This window comes from Rattus norvegicus, chromosome 17 (assembly GCF_021556685.1).
Source record: "Rattus norvegicus strain SHRSP/BbbUtx chromosome 17, alternate assembly SHRSP_T2T, whole genome shotgun sequence".
NCBI classification, from domain to species: domain Eukaryota; kingdom Metazoa; phylum Chordata; class Mammalia; order Rodentia; family Muridae; genus Rattus; species Rattus norvegicus.
Window position 1 is genome coordinate 83,591,603 of NC_141550.1, and position 13,488 is coordinate 83,605,090.

General features: G+C 40.8%; 1 protein-coding gene across 3 annotated transcripts in view; it reads right to left on the reverse strand.

Annotated features, from left to right (window-relative positions):
• Positions 1-13,488, reverse strand: part of St8sia6 (ST8 alpha-N-acetyl-neuraminide alpha-2,8-sialyltransferase 6) — a 182,351-nt gene that overhangs the window by 42,008 nt on the left and 126,855 nt on the right.

The following is a 13,488-nucleotide window of genomic DNA, read 5'->3' on the forward strand; positions in this document are numbered from 1 at the left end:
GTTTTCTTTCCGTTTGGTTCTCAGCCATCGCTTGTCAGCCATTAAAGATCAAAGCTGTGCAACACACACACACACACACACACACACACACACACACACACCCAGAGAGAGAGAGAGAGAGAGAGAGAGAGAGAGAGAGAGAGGAGAGAGAGAGGAGAGAGAGAGAGAGAGAGAGAGAGAGAGAGAGAGAGAGAGAGAGAGAGAGGGAGGGAATATGAATGTGTTGGCCAGTGCGTGGAGAAGAGAAGGGTGAGTAGTGCACAGCCTTCCCTGGGAGAATGGGTCCATTACCCACGTGAATACAATGAAGATTCTGCCGGGTGATTTGTAAGAGGAAGCCTTTCTGACAGGTGGGGCATCGTCAGCCACAGAACTCCTGAAATTTCTTTCCCTTCGGGCTTCTCTCCCTCCAACAATGCTAGCAACAGAAAATCAGCTTGTTTCCCTCTGACTCTGCAGAGGAACCCAGATAAATCTCCCAAGAACACAGGAAGCAAAGCAAAGCAAAGAGCTTCCACCAGAAGGATTCGAAATAGATGGAAGCTCACAGTCCCCAAGCACAGCAGACTCAGATAGATCACTCCATGGGTCTTGTACTCATCTTAGTGCACTAAGTCATGAGAACGCCTGGCTGTGACCCCCAAGCTCTCTAGATATTTCCTGATTGAATCAGTGCACTGCCTGCCTCTACAGGATTGAAGATAACCAAAGACCTTAATGACTGTTAAACTAAAATTGAAAACAACCACCACCACCGCCGCCGCCGCCGCCACCACCATCACCATCACCACCACCACCACCACCACCACCACCACCACTACCGCCACCACCACCACACACCCATCCAGCAACTTACCTAAAGCATTCCCAATTCTGGATCCTTAAGGAAGAGGCACTGACTGCTATGCTACCTCTCTTGTCTAGAGAAGTCTAACTGATTACCAAGGCATGGCTTTAAATCTTGTCAGAATGTTATTGGGACAATCAGACCAATGTACAAACAAGGGCCCAGGAACCAAGATAGGCAAACTGCTTTTGTTCACTAAACTCCACCAAATAGAAAGCGTAAGGGAGAGGGAGGCCAAGCACTCACGTAATTAAGTCAATGAGAACTGCGATTGCACTTGAAGTCGATATAAAGCATAATTGGAAGACGAAAGAAACAGGAAGTTATTGTCTTATTGTCAGAGTAGATGTATCGGAGCTTAAATTTTATTGGTATGCTATTTATAAGACAAGTAAAAATGAGTTTTTACGCTGTATGGTTCAGATGAGCAAACTTGAATATTAAGCAACAGAAACTACTGAAATTTAAAAACGAATGGGGAAAGCGTGATGAAATATGAAGAAGCATGGCCTTACAGTGCAAGCCTATAATTCCAGTATGCAGGGGGCTGAGGCCCAAGCACCGATAGTTTGAGCTGACTCAGGCTTTCTTAGCAAGACGCTGTACTGTTTTAACTTATTGATAAGCAAATATGAACTTTTAAAAGAAGAGGGAAATTAGCAGCAGACAACCTCAAGTGGTTCGGTATATGTATAATTATAGTCCTCCTAAGAAAGAGGTAAAGCGTCTTTGAAGTCTGACGGGATCCATCACCAGAGCTTATGAAAACTGCAAATCGCAGACCTGAGAAGACCAAGAAGCACAAAGCGCAAGGAACACGAAGAAAACGACAATGTAAGAATGAATTCTTAGTGGCAGCAAAGAGAAAAAACCTTAAGTGTAAAGACACAAAACACACCATGTAGGAAAAAGCCACAGCCTGCAATGTGCTTCTTGTTAGAAAGAACGGGAGCTGAAAGGCAGGGGGCTAATGACATGAACTGCGGAACGGGGGTGGGAGGAGAGCTCATTCTAGAATTCTACACTCAGAAAAATGAAGGTAAAAATAATGACATTGTCAGCAGCAATGTCGGGAGAAGTGTCCAGGCAGAACATCAGTGAAGGCAAATCCGTGTGTGAGCTGACAAAGTGTAATGAGGACTGCCAGAAATAGAATAAATAAATACCCATAAACACACACAGGAACCTTTTTCTTACTCTCCTACTTTTCTTTAAAAGGCACCCGGGCTTACGAGATGGCTCAGCCAGTACAAAGCTTGCCTGGCAAGCATGAGGACCTGAGTTTGACTCCCAGAACCCAGGTAAAAAGGACAAGATGGCACACGTGCTTATAATTGTGGCAGGAAGGGCCCTGGGTCTTGCTGGCCAGACAATTCAGCCTATTAGGTGAGACATGACAGAACCCATCTCAAAAGAGGTAGACAATCCTCCTCAGGATGATATCCAACACTGATCTCTGTCCTCTGCCATATGCATACTCTCTGCACCCCCCAACCCCGGAAACCCCCAACGCACTTTTTTAAAAAATAAAAAACGGCAAAGAAAAGATTGACAGCTTAAAGATAGGAATAAATAGAGATGGTTACAGCATTTGTAAAATAATCACAATTATGAAACAAATTACGTAACACTTGAAACATTGTTTCAAACAAGAATGGAGTGGTAGAAGCTAGAGCGGAAGATGTATAAAGCAAATGAAAGTAGACTACAGTAGGAAAAGAGCTGTTTGCTCTATCGAAAGTAACAAGTGAAAACAAAGAAAGCCACAGAAATGGAGTCATAAAAATATTCGCAGCAAGAGGAGGCAGATGAAAAGAAGCAAAGAATCGGCAAATCAAAAAGCAAATAGCAAGAGGGCAGAGTAAACACAACTAAACGTAAATGACATAGATTCACCCATCAGAAGGCAGAGAACGATAGACCGAAGTCTTTAGAAACCAGCATCATCCAAACAGGGAAGTGTGTAAGAGAAACAGAATGATAACCACAGTAGAGATAATGAAAACAACGTTTGATTGACTTTAGTCAGAGTGGAGTCCGAACAGGAAAAAAATCACCATATAAAATCAATATTAACGAGCAAGGACTATTATGAAAACAGGGTAGAACAGAAATAAAACATATAAACATCTTGCTACCCTGGTCGAGAAAAAGCGACAGCAGATTCAAAGGAGGAGTGTTGGAAAATGAGAGCCCGGAGAGCAATAACGATACGATAATATATCGATAACAATTTGGCTGTCTTAAATGCAATGGATGTATCTACGAAAAGGTAAAAACCACCAAAACCCACTCAAGTAAAAGTAGTTCATGAATACTATCACTGATGTTTTAAAACTGCAATGAAAATAATTTCCGAGACGGAAACATGTACACAAATGGCTTTGTTGTTTTTATCAAATATTTTAGGACCACTAATACAAACTCCAAGAAACCTGAAGGGCTGGCTATCTCCCAACTAACTCTATACGAACAGTGCTGCCCTGATCCCAAAGTCCAAATAAAAATATAGCTTTAAAATGTACAGGTATCTTGTAAAAGCTTGCACACAAAATTGTTCAACAAAAGCCTGTTGAATTAAATCCCGTGCTACACAAGAGGAAGGGTCCATGATCCATTGGGGGTATGTATCCGGAATGCAAGGTTGGTGATGAGATTAGCAACCAGTGCATCTCAATAGATTAATGTAATAGCGAAGAGGAACCCACTCATCATTTTAACACCAGAGAATAAAAGCAGCATTCATCCATGCCTAACATTCCACCCCCACAAAAATCTCAACAGATTCTTTTGAAAAAAGGAATTTTCACAGTTCAGTGATAAAAGCTCACAGAAAGAGTCTATGGCTGAGACCATAGAGTCTTCATCCTTCATGGCCAAAGTTCCCCAGGGTGAAGAACATCGAAAGATGGCATTTCCTCAGCTGTCATCCACTTGCCCTGGAGGCTGAACAACTGCAATAAGGCAAGAGAAAGAAGCAAGGCCACCCTGACTTGAAAGGAGGAAGGAAAACTGTCTCCACCCGGAGATAACGTGATCTCCTACTGGACCTGCAGAAAAGCTGCTAAAATGGGTTACATTGGAAGTGATAACCGGAAGTAAAATGAATAGTATTTGCTTTCATTGTACAACAGCCTGAAATAATCAGAAATAGGACTAGCAATATTCCTGTGTACATGAACATTAAAAGCCATGAAATACGGGGGAATAAATTTGATCAAAATTGTACAAGGCTTATGCATAGAAAAGTACAAGATATTGTGAAGAGAAATTAAAGAAGTAAATGGAGCTGTATCCCATGTCAGCTAGTCAGAAAATTCAAGATTATCAATTTTCAACTTTATTTGGGAATTTGGTGAAATTAATTAAAGATTACATCAGTGTTTTGTTATTCCTTAAAATAAATTAGAAATAATTATAGCACTCTAGAGAGAAGAAGGGGAAGATTCCCAGGTCAGAGGGAACTCTGGATTACCTAGCGTGTTTGAGGATACTCAGCGGTACATAGTAGGATCCTGTTTCCAAAATTTAAAAAGGGTGGGTCTAAAGTTCCTATGGAAACCGAGAGACTAAGCCTAGCCAGCAGAATCAGAAAACTAATAGCACAGCTGAATGACCCTACCCAAACTCAGGATGCACTGGATTGTCTCATGATCAGGTGGTGTCTTATTTCAGTCATGACAGAAAAATCAGCTACCAAAGGAGTGGGAAATATAGAAATAAGGGTGTTGAACAAGGTAGTACATAGTGCAAATGGAGAAAAATAAATTTTTCAACAATGATCACTTCAACTGGATGGTTATTCCAACAACCATCAACTCTCATTTGCCCAAAATACAACTATTAACTCTAAATGGTTTACTAATCGAAATATAAGAGCTTTGTGAGAGAAAAATCTTTGTGGTACCTCTGTGTGTGTATACACGTGTGTGCATGCCTCTTTCTCTGCGTGTGTGTGTGTGTGTGTGTGTAGCTCATGTGTATGTGAGTGTGAGGGCTGGAGAGATGGCTCAGTGGTTAAAAGCACTGGCTCTTCTTCCAGAGGTCTTCAGTTCAGTTCCCAGCAACCACATGGTAGCTCATAACTATTTGTAAAGGGATCTGATGCCTTCTCCTGGTGTGTCTGAAGACAGCTACAGTGCACTCATACACATAAGACAAACAATTCTGAAAAAAAGATTAGTGTGTGTATGTGCTGTGTGTGTGTGTGTGTGTGATGCACGTACATGATTGTGTGCAGGTGTGCTTGTCTATGAGCGTATGTGTAGAATCCATAAATCTACTTCAGGTGTTTTCCTTAGTCACTTTCCACCTCATTTTTATTAATTAATTAATTAATTAACTAACTTATTTATTTTTGAGACTGAACCTGGAGCTTATTCTTTCTGCTGGACTGGCTTGACAGCAAGGCCCTGGGTCCTCCTGCTTCCACTCCTAGCACAGAAGTTATAAGCTTGGATTGCCTTTCCTTCCTTTTTACTGTGTGTTCTGGGATCCGGACTCACAGAGCAAGTGCTTCACCCACTGAGTCATCTCCCCTGGTACTGGGTTTTACACATAGTATGCACACTAAAGAAGAGATTTATAAATTAAATATCAAATAAAGCACGATGTTTGGAGGGCACTCCAAAGAAAAACTTTAAAGGCGTAAATTGAGGAAAACATGTACACGACACACACAGGAACCAGGGTGTACAGTGAACTCTCAGACCTCGTGACGAGACAAATAAGCCTGGAAAAAAAATGTGCAGAAGATTTGAACTGACACCGTGCCAAGGATAACAGGTGACGATAAAACAAAATGTGAAGAGGATGCTAGCTGTTAGAAAAGCCAAATTAAAATCACAGTGATATTCCACAGCACATCAACAAAATGGCTAAGACTGAAAATACGAACATATAAAGTGAGCACAGAGCAACTAGAACTCTCGTGCTTACTGTGGGAACGTAAAATGGATGATTCCTTTAGTAAGCCGTTTTGCAGTTCCTTCAAAAGTTAAGCATATACCTATCACGAAAACCCTGCTGTCATTTTCCTAGAGTGTTTTAATATTCAAGAGACATGAAAACACACCCACAACAAAGACAAAAACATAATTGACAAAATCAACTTTATTTGTACCAGACCAAAAAAAAAAAAAAAGAAAGAAAGAAAAAGAAAAAAGAAAAAGAAAATAACCCAATGTAATTCAAAAGGACTACAGAGAATTGTTTTATCTACATCTTAATGGAGAATGTCGCTTTTGTTTAGCAGTACAAAGGAATGAACTATTGTTTTGATGGCAATATAGACAGACCTCAGAAAATGGTTATAACCAAGAAAAAAAGACAGACACAAAAAGAGTTCATGGCCCAAATTGCATTGGAAGCATACAAACTTTACCAAATTGACAAAGTAATCCAGCAGTCACCTGGGGATAGGATTGGCATGCAGAAGTGGAGAAACCATGGAAGAGATGGATGGACTACAAAAGTGACCAAGAAAACAGCGGGTTATTGACACGTTCAAAACCTTCAATATAGTCATGATGGATGTGGATGTGAAGATCCTTAAAAATGTACACGTAGGTTGGAGCATACATGACATTCTTACTCCTTTAAAAGCCTTTATGGTGCTCATAATTGCCCTACAGTTATATTCTGCGGTACCTGGAGAGATGGCTCAGTGGGTAAAGGCACTTGTTTTACAAGCCTGGTGACCTGAGTTTGTTCCCCAGAATACATGAAAGGTGGAAGGAGAGAAACGATTCCATGAAGTTCTCCTCTGATTCCACATGCATGCCATGATTTGTGTGTCCATACATGTCCACAAATACCATATGCTCAATAATGTTAAATAAAAATGTTAAGAACTGTTTTTTTTTCCTAGGACAATAGATAGAAATAAACAGGGCTCTACCAGACCTTGTTCTGGATCAAATATCTACAATTCAGAATTTTATCATGAATTTGGAATATATTTTAAAATGATAAGGTTTTAGAGTTCCCTGGACAGCTAGTGCTGGCTCTCATGAATTTTTGGAGGACCTTGACCAATGTTTCTTAACGGCCCTTCTCACATCCCTATTTTATTTTATTTTTTTAAAATGCGTAATCAAACACTTGTTTCCTGAGGCGATGAGAGCATCAGTATGTCTTAGGGACACAAACGTAAAATGCCACAAAGCCCTCAGCTACTCTGTAGAAGCTCAAAGCAACATTTCCTTGTCTAATACTTCATGGCTTCTACTGAATAACGTCCCAGTACTGACTTTCACTGACTTGTCTGATCCATAAGTCTCTTGTGTGTTGACTGAATTTAGCTTCCTTTTGGAACTTCAAACAACTACTATAGGATTTGCTCATCTCTTCACACAGAAAACGGAGGCGTCATTTCTGCTCCCCTGTGGTAGGGATCTAACTTCTAGCCATGGGAGAAAACACTGAATGCTTTTTCAATATGACAAAATACCTAGCCAGAACCACTTACAGGAGAAAGTGTTTATTTTTGCTAATGGTTTCAGAGAGAACTAGTCCATTATGCCACAGAGGACAGCAAAGCATTCATGACAGCAGAAATGTGTGGTAGAGCAGCTTGTACAGATCTCAACAAACCCAGAAGCAAGAAGACATAGTAAGGAACCCAAACTATACCTTCTCCCAATGCCCCCATAGATGTACCCACTTCTGCTAACCAGAGACCCTGTCCTGAAGGGTCCAAAACTTCCCACAAGCAGTGATACCACCCAGGGACCAAACATGCAAGCCTATGGGGGACAATCCCCATTCAGCCCATGACATCTTTACCAGCTGCTCTGGCATTTGGACTTGCTGGTAAATGATCTTTCTTGAGGCTCATTGTTGGTGTAGGGTGAACATGGGCAGCCTTTTTCCCCAGGCTCATGGTCTCTCACTAACTGGAGGTAGTACATATGGGCTTATTTAACCTTTAGGACTGAACAGGCTATTAAACAACCGGCAGCTTGTGATTTTGTGTCCACTAAGATGTGGTGTAAACTCTCTTGAGTTAATTACAGTTTTTACTTGGTTTTATTAAAAAGGCGATCTGAGAACCGTTTTAAATCACTCCTGCCTCCCTATCGGGGTACCGTTTATTACTAAAATAAAGGTATGACAGAAACCTATGGGTCCCTGGGGTAGAGTTTGAGATTTCAAATGTCCAGGCCATGCCCAGTGTCACGCCATTCCTGCTACCTGAGGATCCAGATGTGGAACCTCTGCGGCACCATGTCTGCCTGCGTGCCATTGTGCCATGATGACCTCCAAACTGCAAGCTCGTCCCAACTAAATGTCTTCCCTTACAATAGTTGCCGTGGTCTTGGCGTCTCTTCACAACAGTAAAAACCCAACCTAGACAGTGTTGAAAACGTTTTGTTCTTTGTGAATGCATACCTCTTGCTAAATTGGGGCTGGCTCCAAGTCAGCTTACTCGTGAAAGATGCCAATCACAGCGTATCTCATTTTGCTGAGGAAGAAGCTCCGTGAAACTGTCCGTGACTTTAGAGTGGGTTTTCAGTTTTGGAAAAAGTAGAAATCCTCGCTCAAGTCTTGAGAAGCAGCTCTATGGCTTGGATTTTTACAGAAAACACAGCTCCGACGTCTGTGCAGGCAAACAGCTTGCTCAATATTACATTGTAAGTGGGTGAGCTGAGAATTAAGCTCGTGTCTTTGGACTTACATTTCAGCTCTCTTTCTAATATATCATGCCGCATCTCATCTACTTTACAATGAAACTGAAAATTAATCTCATCAGAAACATTTTCTGGTCCCGAGACACACAATAAATCACACTAAATAATGCAGCAAGTTATTTCAATAGAATAAATACTACCTACTTAGGCCATCATTAATAATACTCAAAATGAGACACGTTATAAATAACAGTAAATGATATAAATAAATATCATATTAAATGTCTCAGTATTTTTTTCAAGAAACGTCTTTTTGAAGATGAATACCCACATGCTGTGACTAGTTTTATGTCAATTAAGATAAAATTGGGCCTTTAAAATTAATTTGTTGGTAATTAATTGAAGCATTAAATATTTATTGGGCACTTATTAGGTGCCTTGAAGTTATCCTGAGGCTATTCATTTATTAGTCCTGTTCACTCATCTGTGACTCTCATCTAATTTCTTAGAGTGTCTCTTCACGTGTCAGGCCAGCCTACCCTGGCCACTGAAATGGGTAGGGACAACTCAGCACTCTCATGTCAGCTTCCGTGGGACGCTCTATGGCTCAAAATCATTCGCAAGCATTACCCGGAGCTCAGTTCTGCATGGAATAAGACCTGTGGGGCTAGAAACATGACTGGTATGTAAAGTGTTTGGTACCCAAACGTGAGGGCCTATGTTTGATCTCCAGAGCCCAGCCTCCAGGAGTTGTATAAATGGTAGAATAACAGAGACCACCCCTGAATGCCTGGGAAACAAAGATTCCAGAAGAGGAATCCAAGCCTATCCTCGGTGGTATTTCTCAGTATTACTTAGGAATAACTGAAGTCTGCTTCAGTGGAAAAAATTTTTTGATACAATGTAAAAATAGCTCAGAGCCTCACAGAAGGAAACAAAGTGTAATCTTCAGTATCTGGAAAGAGTTCCTTCTGCACAGATATCTGCAACGTGCAAATACATCACCAGGATAAGAAGAAGAAACAAAGTATGAGCAGCCAATCTAAGATTTTCATATTTGCTCTTGAAACCAGGACTACTATCAGATTTTGGAAGACAGAAAAAATGATGCCCTACTTTTCAAACTTGAAGAAAGGAATTTACAGATATATGAGTGGATATCAGGAGCCGAAACCAGCTGCTAGGGATCTCACCATGTCAAACGGTAGAAACATCTTATCTATTGCAAACAGTCAGAGAGAACCAATCAAATACAGTGTTTCCTGTCCTTTGAGCACCATTGTGTAGGAAATGTGAGCTACAAGAGTCAAGGGGCCAGAGCGGTTGCGGTATTCAGTTAAGACCTTTCATCCATGTGTGAACCCTTTGTCTTTCACATTCATCTGAGTCACCCCAGCAGAGGTGACCCTACCCTCCTGTGCCTGTCCCATCATCTATCTCAACATATATCTATACACCCACAGAACTTACCATTTTATTTTCAAATATTTGTTGGATAAATATTTGCTGGGCACTTGCTGTGGATTAGTCACTGTTCTGTGCATCAATAATACAAGAAACGAAACATAAAAAAAAATTCCGGGGCTGGGGATTTAGCTCAGTGGTAGAGCGCTTACCTAGGAAGCGCAAGGCCCTGGGTTCGATCCCCAGCTCTGAAAAAAAGAACCAAAAAAAAAAAAATTCCATGCTCTCTTAATGTTTGTATTGTAATAGGAGATGGCTACAGTAAATCCTGCTAACACAGGGATTAGTATCATGGGAAGTTTTTGTATACACTAAGTGGTTTGAAGAAAAAAACAAACAAACAAGAAAGACGATAGTCAAAAAAAAAAAAAAGTACAACTGTTGCAGAGTGACCAGGAAAGCTCTTGAAGAGGTAAGGGTTGAAGGGAGATTTAAAGGAAATGGTCAGGCTTTGTGTATACTATGGGATGTGACTATGAGGAGGACATTCTAGGCAAAGAGAAGAAGGAAAAGTGAACAAGTACAGCCAAGATAGTCAAGGTGACATTTACCAAAAATGTCAGTAGATGAGGTCAGAAAGAAGAACTTGTGTCATGTGCCTCACTGAATGTCTGTCACTCAGACTACCAATCTGCCATCACACAGCACAGACTTGTTGGAAGTTCAGAACCTCAGCCCTTACCCCAGGTCTACAACCAGCAGCTGTGCTAAAACAAAATCCCCAGGTGAATGTAGGCATAGTAAGACTTTAATGCTAACCGCTTTACTGCGGTATAACTTGCAGATGTGATTCAGCCATTCAAGTGTATCAGTTGAGGTTTTATTATATTCACATAATATATTAAAAATGTTATAAGTTTACAGTGCTTGTATCAACCTCCAAGAGAAACCCTTGCTCCTTTGCCTGTCATTTCTTCCTTTCTATAAATTGGATTATTGCCTTCATTTCCATTCGTGTCAAATATGGTTTGTTTCTGTATTGATTTCCTCTTGGGTGCATTGGGCATTAAGAAAAGTGTTGTTTAACTTTCACATATTTGTGAATTTCTAAAAATCATCTTTTTCTGCTATTGATTTTAAATCTCATTATACTAGGATTAGCTGGTACACTCAATATTGTTTCTGTTTGAAATCTGTTGGTCTTTTTTAGTGACCCAGCACTGTTCCCGGTGATTTTGAGGAGGTACATCTGGTTGTGGTTGGGGATTCACAGGTATCTACTCAACCTGGTTGGTTTATGGTGTTCTTTGAGCATGCCTTTCCCTTTGACTTACCCATGCACCGGTGAAAGTAAGGCATCAGAGTCTTTCTATCGGCAAGAGAGAGAGGCGCAGTTCTGAGGCAGTGTCCTAGAATTTACTATCCAACACAGGCTGGCTTCAAACTCCCAGAAACTCACCACCACCTCAGCCTCGAAGGTGTTAATATTACAGACATCAGTCACAATGTCCAGCTCCACTTACTCTGGTTGAATTACCTTCTGCCACGTGCCTTTAATGCTAAGCATTAACATACACCCTCACCGTGCTAGGCAAGTCCCATACTCAGAGCTACGCAGCCAACATTCTGCTTTATATACTTTAATGCTCTGCGATTAGATGCATATTTGTAATTATCATATAATCATGAGAGAGTGGTCTTTCGGCCACTATGAAATCCTTGTCTCCATTCATTAGTTTATATTGTTTGAAAAGACTGTTTTGCAGTGAGTGTGGTTCTGAACACAACAGTCAGATAGCGTGGGCAGGGAGATTACTGGTTTGTGCCTATCTGGAGCTACATTAGGAGATCTGGTCTCCAAACGAGGTGAAGTTCGATGACATTAAAACTGTTAGGATGACATCATCTGTTGCTTTGTCTGTTTCATGTGTATCTCTCATAGACAACAGAAAGTCGTATGGTGTCCTTTAATCCCAGTTTGACTATCTCTGCTCCATTCAAATGGAGTGGCATTATGTGGTTATATTTGAGGCTGCTATTTATATGTTTGCTGTGTGTGTTTTATGACTTTTTTTAAATATTAGATTTGTTAAGAATCCCTAAGGGTGGAAAAAGTAAACGACAGAATAATTAAAGGAGGGAGGAAGATTTGGACCATAGTGGGCGTGGTGATAAGAAGCCTTTGGTTTCTGGATGTGATGTGGTGGTGGCCACGAAGTCTGAACGGCAAGTCAAATAAGAAGAGAAGGGCTGAGAATGATTCTAAGGTGATAAATCTGAGGCAGTGCCAGGACAGAGGAGCTAGAAATAAGATTGAGGGCAAAGGTGACTGGAGAGTAGCGGAAGTTCAGATCAGTGGAGAACGTGGCTGGGTTTGTTCTGCTTTTGTTTATGGTTTTGTCTTGTTCTGTTTTGGTTCTGGTTGGTTGGTTGGCTGGCTGGTCTTGGTGATTTTGATGATGGTAGTTTTTGATTGTTTATTTGTTTGATTTGGTTTGTTTTTGAGATAGGGTCTCACTATACATCCCCGGCTTGCCTAAATTTCTTCCTATAGACCACGCTGGACTGGAAGTCATAGATTTGCCTGTCTCTGCTTCCTGCATGCTGGGTTAAAAGAAGTGATCTACCACACCCATCGCAGGACCCACTGAGCGTCCAAAGTGAAGGCAAATGAAGAGAAATCTGCACCAATGTGCTGCAAATATGTTTAACAAGTGAACTATCTTAATGTACTGTGAACTGTGGTTAAGTGGTAGATTACCAGTCTAAGACTCTGGATTCGATACTGAGCACCGCAATCAAAAACGAAGTCTGTACAGACACGCTCCTTATTCGAGAGCTCTTAACCACATTCATTATGAGAAAGCCCCCAAGTGAACAGAAGGCATACTAACAGGATACAGACTGAAAACATCTCTCCACGCGCCTGCAATAAAACCAGAAACATGATCTTGGCTACATGTCTCTGACATGAAAATGTAATAGACGATTCAAACATAATTCCAAATATTAATTCTGAACCATTGTGATAATTGACAAACCCCCATGTTCTAACCAAGAGAAGGCACTTGATTACCCAAGTAGCAATAAAAGCAACTCCATGCAACAAAACTGTAACAATGTAGCTAATACTGTACCAAGGTAGTTAATACCATAGCAATGTAGTTGCATTATAGAAACATGAGCGAAAGAAGTATGAAAGAGGAAATGGATGAATAAAGCATGTTGAGATCCATCACTTCTGAGTGTCTTTGCATTATGAAATGAAATGCCTTTCTCTGTTAACGTTCGTGAGTTATGAGCCTGCTGGCTATGAGTGGCCCCGTAGACATGTTAAGAAAAAAAAACCTACACAAACCAATCCTTGCTAAGCCACAGTAACTAGCTGATGGTCTGCTAGCCAAAGAAGCACTTGGAGCTCACTGGTCACATTCGTGGGTTTGCAATAATAAAATCTACTCTGGAGAATGACTGCAAGCATTAAAATAGCTAGTCGGTAATGGAGCCCCAGAATAGGAAGCTGTGGTAATCATTGCTGTTGACCATAGTCATAATAACTTTTGTCCTTATGATGAAAATATAATGATACATCGTTATGAGTTGAGA